Genomic DNA, 17,500 nt, shown 5'->3' with positions numbered 1-17,500 from the left:
CTGACCGGCTAAATTCATCCTCTTTAGCTACTTCTCGTTGGCTCTCTGACGATATTGGTCAGAGAAGCGCAGTGGGACATTATGGAACTCACCTACTTCTTACCCCTTTGTAAACGGCCGATACCCTATTGATGTAATCACTCATATTAAGTGCTTGATTCTCTCACCACTGGATGTTAAGTCTACCCTTCCCATATTAGCAAATCTACCCATCCCCATATTAGCAGAATGCGAGTACATGAACTTCTCGCAGTGCAGGAAAGCCGCCGATAATGAGTTGGCATTTCCGTCATCGTTAAGGATGCGTACCCTGAATTCAACAATCACCAAATGGAAAGAACGGTTTGCGTGAAGACATACGAACAGACACACACACACACACACAACACACACACACATTATATATTATATATATATATATATATATATTATAATATATATTATTTTATCAATTAATTATATAATAATTTTATATATTATTATATATAATATATATATATAAAAAATTGAAAAACAATTTGTGAAATCGAGGAAAATATTTTTTTAACTTCTATACGTAGGCGCAATCCATATAATCTTCAAGTTTCAATAATTTTTATCATGATGACTAGCGTTAGAGCGCCAATTTTTTTTATAACGGGTTTCTATCAATAGAAAACTGGATTCTGATGTACGACTTGCAATCCCCAACTTTCTCTCTCACTATCTCTCTCTAAATAAATAAATAAATAAATAAATAAATGAGAGTACTTCCATTTTTGCCAGATCATTTACGCTTCTTTGTTGTATTGTCGTTTTATCCAGCATGGCCATGTTCCTACTTGCAATTTGAGATTTGTTAGCCAAGGTTTCTTGACTTTATTGATGATTAACGACCAATCAAATATTGAACCTATCCACCCCACCTGTCGCTGAAGTCAACATCGTAATGTTGTGGTTTAGCCACGGCATCTTTAAAAGAAATATATATTGCTATATTTAGCATATCTTGCAAGCAATGCTCTTATGAAATCAACCAACGTCGTTTACCGGCTGGTGACATTATTTTCATTTTTATAGGGTTATCAATATTTTAACTTGAAAGATGTACGGAAAATATTTCTTCACGGAGATCCAAGATAATTCTGAAAGTTTGGTAAATACAGATTGTAATTTCCACACGCGTACTCACACATATTATATATATATATATATATATATATATTTTATATATATTATATATATATATAGTATATATAAATAAGATATATATATTATATTTATTACTATATATTTTATATATATTATATATATATATAAATATAATATATATATATACATACATATATATATATATATATATATATATATATATATATATATATATTATATATATATATATATATATATATATATATATATATATATATATATATATATATATATATATATATATATATATATATATATATATATATATATATATCTCTATAAAAGGACCCATACACCCAAAATGTAGAGAAAGAAAAGTACTAATAATTTTCAGAATGGCTGTTCTCCTCTTCAGGTATATGAATGAGAAAAGTTTAGGAAAGGGGTATTTACACCAAGAGATTCGTCCACAAAGTAAGCCAATTTAGGTCACCCCCGGCTATAATCTTTCCTTTTAATCTTCTTTAAGCGTTGGTTGAATTGAACAACTGCGTCGAACGGGAATGTCTGATATCCAATTCCCTTTTTGAAGATGGTTCATTACCTGCTTTCTTCCTTTTATTAAGGCGATTCTCATTTGACTCTTTGTACCGGCAGTTTGGCTGCCTTAAAATTAAACACGTGACATATTCCAGTTTTATTCTATGGTTATGTTCATTTATATGGTTGAAAATAAGCCGAGTTCTGTTTGTCCATTACCTAAACTGGACCCGTTTTTGTGTTGTAATTAATCTCTGGGGAAGTGATTTTTACATATATATATATATTATAATAATATATATATAATATTATATATTATATATATTATATATATATATAATATATATTATATATATATATATATAATAAAACCATCCAATGAAGGTAAAGAAGAACACACACAGATGTATGCTGTCTTTATTGCGACGTTTCGTAATTATCAAGTTAATTACATCATCAGGCTGTTAAAATGAAAAATAAATTTCCTAGTAAAATTGTAAAAACAAAACTAAAAATTAAAAATTCAGAAATGCAAAAGCTAAAAAAGTTATTCTTAAGTGTACAAAATATACACATTAAAATTAAGGAAGTAAAATTATTTCAAGGGACATACATTAAAATGAAAGATAAATGAACATTAAATAAGCAAAAATTGACAAAAGATTGAAAGGAGCAGTGAACAGTTACAGAACAAAGAAGTTAAGGACCGACCTAGAGGAGTGACAGCGTTAAACTAAACATAAATAAACAACACAAGTCAAGACAAATACAGAGGAGAGGAAGACGTATGGGTGTTCAACGACGGAACAAGTTGTTTAATAAAGAGCGATTCTAGAATAACAAGGTCGTGCGGGGTGGTGGTATGGCCTAAAATACAGAAGTCTTTATTATCGATATATGTTTTACATATTTTGGAGTGATTTCAATATATATATATATATATATATATATATCTATATATATATAATGCTTCAAAATTTAAACATTACCGTAGATGCACGTATCTTCATTGTATACGCGATTACCACAAGAAAATGATAGGCAGAAGGTTTGTATTCGTGTGTGTGTATATATATATATATATATATATATATATATATATATATATATATATATATATATATATATATATATATATATATATATTTATGTGTGTGTGTGCGCGCGCTCGCGCGTGTGTGTGTCTATACAATCAGTACAGTCAAGTTTGTTTTTATCGTTCTCCTTTTTTAATTGTATTGTTTCCTTTCATCTTGTTCATTATTTTATCAAGCTGATAGAGAAGAGTCTGAAACAAAATTTCTCAACTTCTTTTCTATCACTTCTGTTCTTAAATCTCAGCGTGCATTCAAGTGAAAGAGAGAACTAATTTTTAATTAGCTGATACGCTATGTACCGTGGCATTTCATTTAGCATTTTCGTTCTTTTGTAATTGATATTCTGTAATCACACCTAAAACTATCATACTAGATATGTGGAGTGTACCTGTGGAAATGCAAAAATGAAACTTAAATACGAACAGCAAGGGCAAAATAAACTATGTGTATAACGGTAAATGATAAATATATTTAGTCCCATAATCCTAAGGGTCACACGCGTAGGGTCAATCTCCTGGGTTGACATACGTCAGCAAAAGCCCACCAACAAATATTTATCACGAGAATAATAATAAAGAAATATTAATGGTGGATTCCACTTCTTTTCAGCTGAAGTGCCAATTGACAACCTCAAGAACACATTGAACACCGAAGCAAAGGCAGTACTGAAGAAAAGACACCTGAGCGGTCGTCTCACTCAGTCCAAGCAGGAGAAACAGTCTCTCTCTCCCCTCACACGGGAGTCAGTCAAGTTGTAGATACTGCCAATAAATGCCTAGAACGTCCAAGAATCCTTCTGTCGGGAAGCCGTATACAGATTAAATATATATATATATATATATATATATATATATATATATATATATATATATATATATAGTGATACGAGAAATAAGCTCGAATATATATGTATGTATGTATGTATATGTCAAGGTTTTAATAATAGAGTCTAGAAAATAATGACTGCAACAACTACGCCTGCTGGAACAAAAATAAAGGGAAACACGGCTTCATCTTCGGAATACTGTTATTTTTTCCCGGGACGTAATGGATACTTTGGGACGGTTACGACGTAACACATGAATTCCGAAGCTTTGAAGGTTGAAGGGAAAGATCTTCAGTCGGAAGAGCAACAGACCTTGTCAATAAGCGACCCAATGTCGTCTTTATACGAACACTGACGTCAACAAGAACGGTTGACTGACTTCTTCTGGACTCTGCCACTAACTTCTCCATACTTTGAGTGACTGTAAAGAAAATGAAACTGTCAACATTGTCGAAGTTTTCAAACTTTCCACGTCACAGCTGGCGTCATCCGCCATGAAGTATCATGCCGTAAACAACGATGGTGGAAGAGAAAGAGAGACTGAAGATTAATTTGGCGAGCGTTCATTTGGTTCCTCCCGGGTCGTACGAAAATACTCGAAAAGTATTGCACTAAAGAACGACTGTAAATTATGGTAATACTATAACGGGGAAAATACGTTTATTCATCGGATTGCAAGTAGATATTTACTTGATTTCACAAATGTCCAGGAGGTTATGGCACTCTCTATGATTGGAAAGTTACGGACAATCTTGATGAACGTCGCCTTGAAAAACCTACGTACTTTGTCACGATGTGGATTTCATGTATGCGACCTTAGTGATGACGTATTTCATTCCTCAGTTCTGAGAAGGATAAATAAAAGAAAGATATTGTGAAATTTGGTGTATTTTTGAGAGTTGCTTTCGTATTAATAATCAGGATAATGAAAATTGGGACATTTTTGTTCTTTCAATAACTCCTGAAAATACCAGATACAGTATTGTTTATTAAAACTATCACTTAGATAGTATATAACCTTAGATATCAAGGTGCTTTTGAGAGCGAATAACCAGAATTGATTTCATGCTTCAGTAGGAATGATATGTCGGATGCCATTTCACATGGGATATGTGAAATGGATGTCGGTCTTTCCGTTTATACCTCGGGGTATCAGATCTTACGTGCCTGTACAATACAGAATATATTCAATGCTAAATAGCAACATTACCCACAGATCATTGGGACTAGGGGCCATTTGTCTTGCCTAATGATCGTTTTGTTTTTGAAAGTGTAATATTTATTGCCTCAGCGATGGGAAATATTCATAATTTTGAAATCTGTCTGTTAATGGTCAGGTGATGATAAACCAAAGTTAATCTTTTGGCTACCTCTTTCTTTCAGTCTCTCGGCTGTGTTAACAGACTAAGAGGACAAGGCCTTACGTTTTTAAGTAATGGTAGTTGTAAAGCATTAAGTTTCACGACAACAATATTGATACAACAGATAACTAGAGCGTTTTAAATGTTCTTGTCCATCATACCAATATTCATTTTTAAATACAGCCCAAGTTATGCGAATTATCAACTTAATTGCAGCATGGCCTCTAATAATATTTAATTATTTCATAGCTTTAAACGGACAGCGAAGAATTAAATGGCCTGCTTGTCATCCATCACCATTTTTGCATCTTTTACTGTACAAGGTTTCATAATTTTTAGCTGCTGGTTTGATACTCTCAGATTTGAGTTCTTAATAAATAATTTAGAATTATTTTTGTTTAAACTGAGAAGATATCTTGATTTTTTCCATACTGAGAGAAAAGAAAAACCGAGAAAGTATTTTCGAAGAAATAGAAATGGTGAAGACCTTGTTGGGTTGAGCGTCGCCATGGAAACGACTTCTGCTGGTTGGCCCCTTATAGCCTTAATTTCCTGGTCGGAAATATTGAGGCATATTAAGGTGGTCCTGAACGCGGCCCTTTATAAACTCACACAAGATACCATCTGCTCATTAGACTTTTATTCTCTCTCTTTTTGTCCTTTTTTATATTACAGAATTTTCCTTTTATTCCAATAGTTATTGATATCATGTTGGCCATTGTGATACCGTACGGAAATTATACCGCAAGAATTGGATTTGAAATATTGCATATGATTTACTTTCCTTACATAGACGCAGCTTTCATTGTATTGTATATTTTGAATAGATAGTGAGACTTTGTTCACATATAAATTAAAAATTTTTCAGCGGCATTATATTTTATGTTGTGGTAATATGGATGATAAACTCTATATGCTGAGTCAGGTGGAGGCCATAAGATCAGTTGCTCCTCTTTCGTGATACTTCTTTTGAGTTTGGAACTGAAATCGGTGCTTAACGTCTTTGATCTCAGAATTATTTAGATTATGATAAGCATAAAATATAATTCCAAGCCTTTAAAAGATTTAAATTTAATATTTTTAAGAAACTAATGTAAGAAATCTATATTTTCATCTGTTCTCTTGTTATTGTTGTCAAGATTCCTCTTTATTGAAAGCATGTGGTGTACAAACCGTGTTTTAAGCGAACTTGGAATACAGTGGCAGGAATTTTGCTGTCTGCTAAATCTCCGTGCAGTGATTATAACCGATATGGTCTGCCTGCCGATTTGGTTTCCAGAGCCCTCGACATTAATAAGCGAGTAGTGTAGCTGTCAGAGGGGAGGTCCTCTTCCAACGAAATATCTCGCTAAAGGGAGCTGAATCAGTAAGTTGTCAGCCGTGTCTCGTTCTCCTGTGCACTGACAGGCGGGGTGAAGTTTGAGGGGCTGTTGTATTATCTATGGGTTTGTTGGGTGAAGTTGATAGGGGGAGCGTCGCTATTTCGATATTTGCTCGAGTGTTCTTGCGATTCCCATGAAATGTATAAGTCTGTCCGTCTGTAAGAATGTGTCTTTCATTCCTGCAGATTTGTATGCGTATGTGTGTGTATGTATGTGTGTGTGCGTGCATGCGCGCGTGTGTGTGTATGTACATATATATGGTGTATGTTTGAAAAGACTCTCAAATGTGTGCTAATGAAGTTTGAGACTAACAAGAAACAAATAGTCATAAGTTATGTGTTCGCATATAGGAAGAAAAGAAAATTCGTCAAATATGACAACATTTGTATTTGAACGAAAGACTCCAAGTACCGAATTCAATAACTGAATGTTACAGTTCACGTGTATAACAGTAAATGATTTCTAAGACTTTTCAAGTGTTGTCTCGCTCGAGGAATTTACACCAGATTTCATTACTCTATAGCCTTATTTAATTAGTATCAAGTATTGATTAAGTAAGTGGGTATAAACCATTTTATCCAGAAAAAAGGGACGCCTTCCTGTAACGCACTCCATTCGAGGATCGGAGAAGCTGCAATAATTGATCTTGGATTTAGGAAACAATTCCTTAAACTAAACAATTCTTTATACTGAACTGTATCCTTTGTTAGTCAGTACGAGGTGACTCAAATCTAAAAGATTGTGAAATGTCTCTATGTACCCTGAGTGTGATAAAACAAAGAAAAACATAGACTGACAAAATAATTTTTAAATCTTTGCTAGAGCACAGTTACACCTTATCTAGACAAATATTTACTGCTTTAAACGGGATCGTTACTGAAAACCAGTGAACTTTTACTCGTATTCTTGACCGGAAAAATAATAACTGCTTTGTAAACAGCGATAACGAATGTACCGTAATTGAAATTTTGGAATTCTTTATGAAAAAATCCCTTTAGAGCTTGTCATAGCTGAGGACTGAAGAAATAAGAAATAAAAAACACGAAAGTTTTTCATACAAGTGTCCTTTTGGTAATAGTAAGAACACATCACTTACTACAAAGCAGCCCTTTGGTGTTTTTATTGCATTTTTCACTTTCTCTTCCTGTGCGTTTATTGAGCAATTCATTTCGCATATCATGGAGTTACTATGCTTTCAGCTGTTGCTGGTCGTTGCCCTAGAACACTTTTACTATTATCTAATATTGATTCTCATGTATTTTTTCAGTGTAGAACCTTTCTTTCGAACATGTTCAGAAGCAAAGGTACGAACAATATTTTCTTCTTTTTATACAGTATAGGCAATAATAAATTTTTTTGTGAGTTGAGCTGATCAACACCCATTAGCATTTGTTTGTGAAGGTGCTGATAGCAGCACAAAAAATAAAAACAGAAAAAGCTTTATAGGCTCGCAATGAATTTTTATAACATTTATTCGTACGAAACATTTGCTCTTAAGCGTCCCTGTGCACTTTACCTGTACATTAATATTTTTAGTTGCGATAAAACTTCAAAAAACTGAGAACATGCAATTTATTTTATAAATCCATAAAAATGAATACTGTTTTCATAGCTCAGTATACTGGTACTTTCTTTCTATTTCTTTGCTACTAAAGGACTTTGACGTCTCATTTGTTTTGAAAGGAGCTGTGATCATTTAGAGTTTAGATAAAAGTCGATGCTTAATCTTAGGTGGAGTATATCGGAGTCCGTTGTATAACGCACTGGTACAAAATTAGGGAAGTTGTATTTTAAATGAAATATTAAAGGTAGGGAAGTGAAAGACGAAATGAAGTAGTAATGAAGAGGAATGAATAGAGCACTGCTTTTGTCTTTGTCGAACAGTTCTGCAGGAAGTGTTCCTAATAGGATGACACGCTTTCATCCATTTTGCCTCTCCAATTTGCAGTAATAGTCAAGTCACATAGCTTTCTACTTTGTACTATCAAAGTAAGTAATAAGAGAAATGAAAGCTTGTTACAAAATAAATTATTAGATATCGGTCATGAAACTATCGTATCTTTGTCTGTTATGGAAATTGGTTCTTTCATCATCGATACGAAATGTTTATTAAGATAAAGAGATAAGAAATCTTAGCCTTGTCAACTACGAAGGTACCCAGATGACTTGGACGCGCAAACAAACATGCGTTCATTTATGTATACTTAGCTGCTCATATCTGTTCCTGTAAACGTAAGTACTTTTACTGATATATATATATATATATATATATGATATATATATATATATAGAATATATATATATATATGTGTGTGTGTACACACACACACACACACACACACACACACACACATATATATATATATATATATATATATATATAATATAAGTAACCACGTATATTAAGGAACAAATATCGTTTGATATCAAATTGACTGTATTTTTTGATAAATTACACACAGTGGCAATCGTAATAGATTAATGCTTCTTTTCCGGCAGTTTTCGAACCTGCTGGGGACGTAGCACTTATCAGTGATAATTCCCCTTTGTTGCAGGTCATTCCCCAGGTATCGTGAGTTCGATATTTAACGATATTTGTGGCTTAACATATACGAATAAAAAATTAACTGGTTCATTAGTGAGAAAAATTCATTTTAGACATTACACACACAAACAGACGCACCCATCGTAAATCTTGCCTTAAAACCATACGTTATACATAGTAACGCCGCCTTGTTGATTGATATTTATCTCCAACGGTTATAAAAGTGCCTTTAGCGATACCTGGGTTCTCTTTAGACTGTTTCCGAAGCTTCCGTAATCCAGTTGATCACTGTGATCATCATGGCTTTACCTATCACTTATTGTCGGCAGATGAAATTCATCTCATGGTGAAGGCCGCCTCCAGACCCGAATTCTCTGCTTGCGATGCCACTTTGGCCCAAGGTATCGGGGCTGTCGGTGGTGTTGGTTTAGGCAAACGAGCTCATAGGAAATTACTTTCATATCGTAACTCTCAGCCGATAAGATCTCGGCATTATTATTTTTCCTACCTCCCGCTGTTTCTTGTGAGTGTCGCTAAACCAAGTGGTTACAGTATTTTAACAGTTTTTGTCCTCTCCTTCTTATTCCCAGTGTTTCCATATCAAACGAAGCTTAGTGTTATATTTTCTTTAGCCAATTGCTGTTGTAGTAGGATTTCATCTGTCATATTTCATCTTAGGCTGCCATATCATAGATACAATAAAAGGAAATGAATTGTGATGAAATAGGTTTTATCTGTTTGTGTGTATGTATATATATATATATATATATATATATATATATATATATATATATATATAATATATATAACTACACTATACACATTACACACACACACACACACACACTATATATATATATATATATATATATATATATATATATATATATATATATATATATATATATATAATATATTGTGAGTGTGTGTGTAATGTGACTGGGCAGTTTGTACTGCAGTGAAAAGATGCATCATTAATAGGATAATGGGTTTCAGTTTACATTATTATTATTATTATTATTATTATTATTGTGGGGCTTCTTATTTCTATTTTCAGTCTCTTTCTTTCTCATGTACTCTGGTGTCCCATGGTATTGCGACATCAGTGGGTGATACTTCTTGATTTTGTAAATCAACAACAAATCTGGTCTATTGGCACATATCACCCTATATGTTCTGATACCAAAGTCCCAGAGGATCTTTGCCTGATCGTTTCTATCACTCCCTCAGGTTGGTGTTCGTACTACATATTACTGCAAGCTAGCTGGTGTGTCTTGGACAGGCTCCAGCGGAAGGCTCTTGCTATTGAATCATTCCTCTTTTTGTACTTGTTCTGTGCAAGTGCCGGACATTCGCTTGCTGTGTGGTATATATTCTTTTTTTCATATAGCACTAACACCTTTGACTGTCAATTTCCATTTCAGCACTGAACGGCCTTAGTTGCCCCAGTGCTTGGCATAATGCCAAAATTTATATAAATTAAATCATTCAAATCAATATTGCACTTCTTGCATAAGGGTGTGATGTTATTCCATCTATTGTTCTTTGAACATACCTGGTTCTTAGGGCCTGATCTTGTGCCGCTGTTAGCATTCCTTCTGTTTCCTTATTGAGTTCTTCCCTCTGTAGTCATTGCTATGTTTCATCCCTGGCCTATTCTCTAGTCTGTCTCATGTACTGTCCATTCATATATTTGTTATGCCATTCCTCCTTTCTGTTTGTCATTCTCCTGTATCTGTATCAATCCTTCTTCCCATGCTCTCCTTAGCCACTAGTCTTTACTGGTTTTCAGATATTGCCCCAGTGCTCTACTCTTGAGTTGATGCAGTCCTCAATGCTTAGTAGTCTTCTTCTTTCTTCTTTTGGTGTTATGTATAGCCTCTCTGTATTGGGTGTAGTGCTTTGTATATTGTCAAGTGTTTCCTAGTTTTCTGGTCTGTGCTACAGAGTTCAGCTTTCGTCCACTCCACTACTACACTGTATCTGATGACTGGTACTGCCCATGTGTTTATGGCTTTCATCATATTTCCAGCACTGAGTTTTGACTTGAGTATTGCCTAAAGTTTCTGCATATATTCATTTCTGATCATGTCATTCATCTCTTGGTGTTTTATATCCTCTCCCATTATTCCGAGGTATTTGAATCCTGTCTCATCTATGTGTTTGATGCTGTTCCCATCTTGCAGCTTTATCCCTTCAGTCCTTGTTACTTTGCCTTTTTGTATATGGTCAAGGAACATTTTCCTATTCCAAAGTTCATACTGATGTCCCCAGATACAATCCTTACAGTCTGGATTAGGTTATCTATTTCCTTGATGCTCTCACCATACAGCTTGATGTCGTCCATGAACATCAGATGGTTAATTCTGTTGCCTCCTGTATTTAGTTGGTTCCCAGCATCCATCTTCTGCAGTACTTTTGTCGTGGGAATCATTGCTAATACGAAGAGTAGTGAGGACAGTGAGTCGTCTTGAAAGATTCCTCGCCTGATGTTAGCCTCTGCTAGTCTTATCCCAGTGCTTGTAAGTATTGTATTCCTGTTGCCCATTGTATTTTTAAGGAAGCTGATGGTGTTTTCCTCTGCCCCATATATTATTATTATTATTATTATTATTATTATTGAAAAAGAATACACATCAGCATATGACAGACAAAGAAAGCAATTGCCTCACTAATCAAACTCCCACAGGTTTGAAGTAAAATGAATTAAAATAAATATCTCGTGTTAAACTGAAAGACATCGTGTCACATAAACAGAATATAGAAGTGATTTGAAAAACTATTAGCGTAATATCCGAGACCTAAAGACTCTTAAGGGTTAGATAGGTAAGATTCAAAGGGTACTCATGGAGGTTCATCTCTGGTTAAGGCTTAACTAGGCTGCTGCTAGGTGCTACTGGGCTATTTTGTATTTTATAGGGATGTCCAGGAGTGGTACGGTTTAAAGGACCTTTTAAGCCCAATTTGTGACATAATATTACTCTTAAGTACAATGATTCCAACTTCGGGATCTACATTTGACGAGGAGATCCATTGGTTAACAATTTCACACGGACATGAACACATTTTGTACAAATATTGTATAATATTTAATTATATAGTATATAGTATATATATATATATATATATGATATATATATATATATATACTATATATATATGATATTTAAGAAAATTTAAGTTTTGTGGACAGACCTTCGTATGGGAGTATTGAAACAATGAATTTTGTATGTGAGTCTAGTAAGTCTGCACCCAATCTTAGAACTTTTGACAAATATCTGTCATAAGTGACTCCGACTTCGTTTAGATTAATAGTTATTTCTGGACGATAAATCCGAAGTATATCATATACAAGTGGCATTTCTCAGTCGTGTAGCATTTATTATCCTCAGTTTCCTTAATTCTGCTTGCGTATCAGGTGAAATCTGAAAGAAATCGATAAAACTTCAAACTGGAGAATTTCTTGTTGTTAATTCCAACCTTATCAATGAAAAAATACTCTCACATTCAAATAGCTTCAGTTAATGATATTTACTAGCAACAGCCTTCGTAATATAGCAATCACCAAAAATACTTCTTAGCGGAAGAACAAAAATGTCCTGGGAAATAAATACTGTCTAAATCTGTCTGTGGATTAGGCAGGGAACTTGCAGTATCTGTCGGAAAATAATTATATCTGACAGCACGAAAAAAAATGAGAGTAAATTCCAGGTAAGAAATGCTAAGGGTATTGGCAGGTGGGAAGCCAAATTATTGGTTTATTGATAAGTCGAGAATCCTCCGAGGGGGTAGCCTAAGCCCTCTCCCTGGATCACCCACTCTACACGTGACCCCCTTGAGTGTTGGGGCAGCTTTGGTTGGATTAATAACTTTTGGCGGCAAGGCGGGCTTTTGTGCTGATGGGATTGTGGGACATTATTATTATTGTCATTATTATTATTGTTATCATTATTATTACCCTAACGCTATGTTTTTTTTATGGGTTCGTTGCTAAATATCACTGGCGCCTAGGGTTGTACGACAATGTGTTTATTGTTTATTTTATTTTTTTTTCTACTTCCAACCTCTTACCATCATCCCATTATTGGCCTCTAGTCAACATTGAAGGTTTGAGAGTTGTCATCACCTTCGCCGAGAAAATGCTCTTTGATACATCATCATTTACATCGTCGTTCTGGACATGCTTCATCACTCTCGTCTTATGCCGCAATCATCAACTAACTCCTTCATCATGAATCCTGCCGACGTGTTCGCCATCGGCGGAAAATCTGTGCCTTTTCATTATCTCATCCTTAAAGACAACTCTAGCTGTTCGGCGACATATTCATTACTCCGCGTGTATCATGCAGCAGCTAGAACCTCATCTTAGTCTCGTCAGAACCTTCCAGGCAATCATTTCTCTTTTCCGCGTCGTCACAAACCTCATCATCACCATTGACATCGATGTTGTTGCTGTTGCTATCACTTTAATCATGATAAGAAATATTACGTATGTGTCTCCGATTCTACCTGTAATCCTAGTAATCTAGCATAGCATATATATATATATATATATATATATATATATATATATATATATATATATATATATATATATATATATATATATATATATATATTATATATATATATATAATATATGTATGTATGTATGTATGTATGTATGTATATGTGTGTGTGCGTGCGTGTGTTTGAATTGTATGTTGTAATTATAGTAATTGATTTTATTGGTTTTTTGTCGTTTTGTTAAGGTCCTCGAGAGTAACATCTTGTTAATGTTTGTTTGCGGCGGGGCTTTGGCAGGTTAGGATCTATAAGAGAGAGAGAGAGAGAGAGAGAGAGAGAGAGAGCTGGAGGCGAGTGAGAGAGAGACGAGAGAGAGAGAGAGAGAATATTTATGTGAGTTGCTCCACTTTTATATTTGTTGAGGGTAGAATTGAGTAAAATGAATAGGATTGTTGATGCAGGGGGAAAAACAAAAATCATCGGGTGTAATGGTGAAGGTACGCCATACGCTTTAAAAATGATTTACTCTCATCTCAATTTTGTCGTTTTCCTCTTTTCTAAACTAGAATCAGAGGACTGGGGACATGAAAAATGACATCCTGTACTGGAATATGTAATTTTCCAACATTTTTTTTCCTGGTAAATTGTCAACTACTAACATTGACTGGCCATTCCTGGAGTCTCCTTCCATGATCGACTTGATGCATCGTTTTTCTATACTCTCATCTATCAGTGTTCATTTCCTCCTCCCACTCCTCTTCATCTACCCCCCCCCCCCCCCACCCCCCCCCCCCCAACCATTTCCTTAACTACCTTTCGCTGTAGCTAACGCTCGTTTTCCATCGTCTGCACTTCATGCGAATCCAAGGGATATCGACCCGGTGCGGCACTGCCCATCTGACATGGATACGTGTACCATTGTATGTCTCGGGCTAATAGAGCCCGGCGTGCATGGCGGAACTCCCCAGTCCCCAGCCATTCTTAAAAGAGAAAAAATGAGCTGCATGGGGAACCTCCCTTCTATCCCCCACCTAACTTCCCTCTTCCAATCCCCTCCCCATTTATTCCGTCTCTCAATCCTCCCCCTCCACCCTCCCCATCCCTTTTCAAATATAGCGTTTTGTTATCATTGTGAGTAAATAACAGGGCATCTAGGATATTCTCATTTTTCATAGTCTTAAAATGCGTGACCAAGATTGATAAATAGCCAAGGTTCGTGTTGGTTCTATTTGCTTACAAATTTTTTTCCCTCTTATATTTCTTCTGTTTATGTTCTAAAGAATTGATTGTTTCCACTTTGTGTGAATTTGTGTAGATTTGTTCCTGTTATGTTGAATGTTCACCTGTAGTAGCTTACTTTCGTATTTATTGTAGGCATAGTTCACAGAATAATGTTTCCCTTACATGCCTCTCTCTCTCTCTCTCTCTCTTCTCTCTCTCTCTCTCTCTCTCCTCTCTCCATCCATTTTGTTTCCCCATCTACGCGGTATCAGTAAACTTTATGACGCAGCTAATGACATTTTTATCTGGGTGACCACCGGAGATACGATTGTTACTTCTCATACATCAAATACTTTCTCTTTCAAGTCTCCGCTAATCGTAGCCCTTTCTTCCATCTTCCGCCCCCTGACAACAACAACAATAACAACAACATTGCTCTCATAATTCACCTGGATAACTCCCTCGTTCCCCCCTCCCTTAAATGCCACTGTCGCTATTGCTTCCTGGATACGGAAAATCAAAATGTGACCATAGCAATTTTATAGTCTTTCATTTTTTTTTATTCCGTGCATTTTTTTCGATACATTGACAGGACAGTCAAATGCTTGAGAACTTGAGATATTCTACACAATGTTTATTGCTATTAGTATTTTATCCTCATTCGGTTACTTAGAAGTTTGGTGAAATATTTGAGCTCTGAGAGTGCCTACTCCATTTGTTTCCAGCATATAATAATGATAGGGTTTCATATGATTAACAACTGAAAAGTCATATGCTGAAGGCGGGAAGGCCATTTGTCTCGTATTCATAAATAGCTATCTCTGTTAAGTAACGAAAGTGCGTAACTAACTTTCGGAACCCCTCAAGAGGTTGATTAACGCTTTCTTTTGAGTATGCAAGAGTCGATGCTGAAAGAAGTTGGAATCACTTTGGCCTCTGATGAACTGCAAGAACTAACCATACACAATTGCTTGCGGTCGTCCTCAGCTATTATGGGTCTAATGATTGTCTTTGCATCTGCAATTGGGTTATCATTGGCGAGGTCTCTATTCCTTCACTTGCACTGGTGTTAAGGATGATGATGATGATGGATTGGTCATCCCAAATTCGTACCTTCGTAGCCACACATCATATTTGATTTATGCATCATTTTTGTAATCATAGGTGTCTGACCCGCCGTTTCTTTATTTTCTTCTAATAATAATAATGTCTGTGCATCTGTTCGATCGCTAGAATTTCGGCCTCACACCTTTACCATCGTGTTGAGCTTCCACATCAGGTTTACGGCAGCGACGCTGCTGTTCGTCCAATGTCCGTTGATCCTTCCCTGAGTTGCAAATGCGCCTGCAAACATGCTTACATTCACTCACAAAAGTACAGACACACACACACACACACACACACACACACCACACACATATATATATATATATATATATATATATATATATATATTATATAATATCCTCGCTTATATAATGGAGTCACGAGCATTTATATATATATTGTGAAAAGATTTGAGACAGGCAGTGGTGACGAAATTATCCTGAGTTGGTTGGTAGGTACCGGACTTTTTTTCTTCTTCTTCTTTTGTTCTTCCCTGTTTCTTGGGCTTTGCTAGTTCAGTAGGTTGTTCTCCCCATGCCTGTCTTCGTTAAAAGTCGCTGACTAGAATGAATCCCTCACCCTGTTATGTATTGCGATCCACTAATTACTGTTAAATTTCTGAGTATTTCACAAACTGGAAGGTATTTACGCTATTTAGATTGCAAAGTTGTATTAGCCAAAGGATGGGTATTTTTTATTAGAGACTGCTGTAATTATGTGTAGGATGTATTCTCTCTTTCCAAAGGCACAGTTAACAATTAAGACGCTCTTGATAGCAATGTCCAAAAATATTAGTAGTAGAATCGGTGTAGAGCTTACCTAACAAGGTAATTTAGATGGATCCAAAAGAGCTAGGCAATATGTCAAACTGAAAACCTTGGATTCATCGTTTACATAAAGAATTGAATAAAAGTCCCCAGGATGTGGGAATGGTAAAGCATACAAGAGTAAATCTAAAAACAGCGAAAGAGGCATAGTTTGCATGCTGTATGTTTTTAACCCAGATAGATATTTTACCAGATATTTCATAGGTCAACGTATTGATAGATTGAAGCGGCTTAACTACCAGACATTCAGACATTTTTCAAAATGTGTAGGAAGCATTGAAAGTAACTAGGTTTCTCATCTCAATACAAAGATGCTATTAACATTCACAATAAGAATGTCTTCTGCCGCAGTTATATTTAAAAACTGCCATTAAATTTCTCAGAGTTCCTGAGAAAAGATAACCACATGTGAATAAAACGGAATAAATCACGAGTTGTTGATACTTTATGGAATTCATATTGATGATCGCAATGAATGTAATACATAGGATTACTGTCACTGACACAGGATATGAAGATAACTGCTCCGATGTAGGTTATTTCTCGAAGACATTGTGAACAAATGCGTTTTCACTAATGCTCTTTTAAGATGTTAAGATAACTGATAATCAGGTAAATGTATAGATGTTATTGCAACTGGAAAAAGAAAACAGTATTCTGTATTTTTAAATCCCGTTGGATAAAGGATTAGAATATACAGAGACTGATATGCCCATTTGATAATGTTTCATTTGAAGTAAAAAACATTATTTGTTGTCTCGTCTTAATTTTCCCCGTAAGTCAGCTTTTAATAAGACTTTAAATGAATACAGATGCTGATAAAGTCCCAAATCTGTTTTTGTTGACGATATGTAATAATGGCCTTGGACAGTAGTGCCGCTGAAAATGTGTGAACATTGCATGAGATTAGGTTGCCCTTTATTGCAGGAGACAAGGTATTTTGTATTATTTATGGAA

Source organism: Macrobrachium nipponense, chromosome 1 (assembly GCF_015104395.2).
Source record: "Macrobrachium nipponense isolate FS-2020 chromosome 1, ASM1510439v2, whole genome shotgun sequence".
NCBI lineage: Eukaryota > Metazoa > Arthropoda > Malacostraca > Decapoda > Palaemonidae > Macrobrachium > Macrobrachium nipponense.
The sequence above is the reverse complement of the archived record's forward strand: the minus strand, read 5'-3'. Positions refer to the sequence as shown.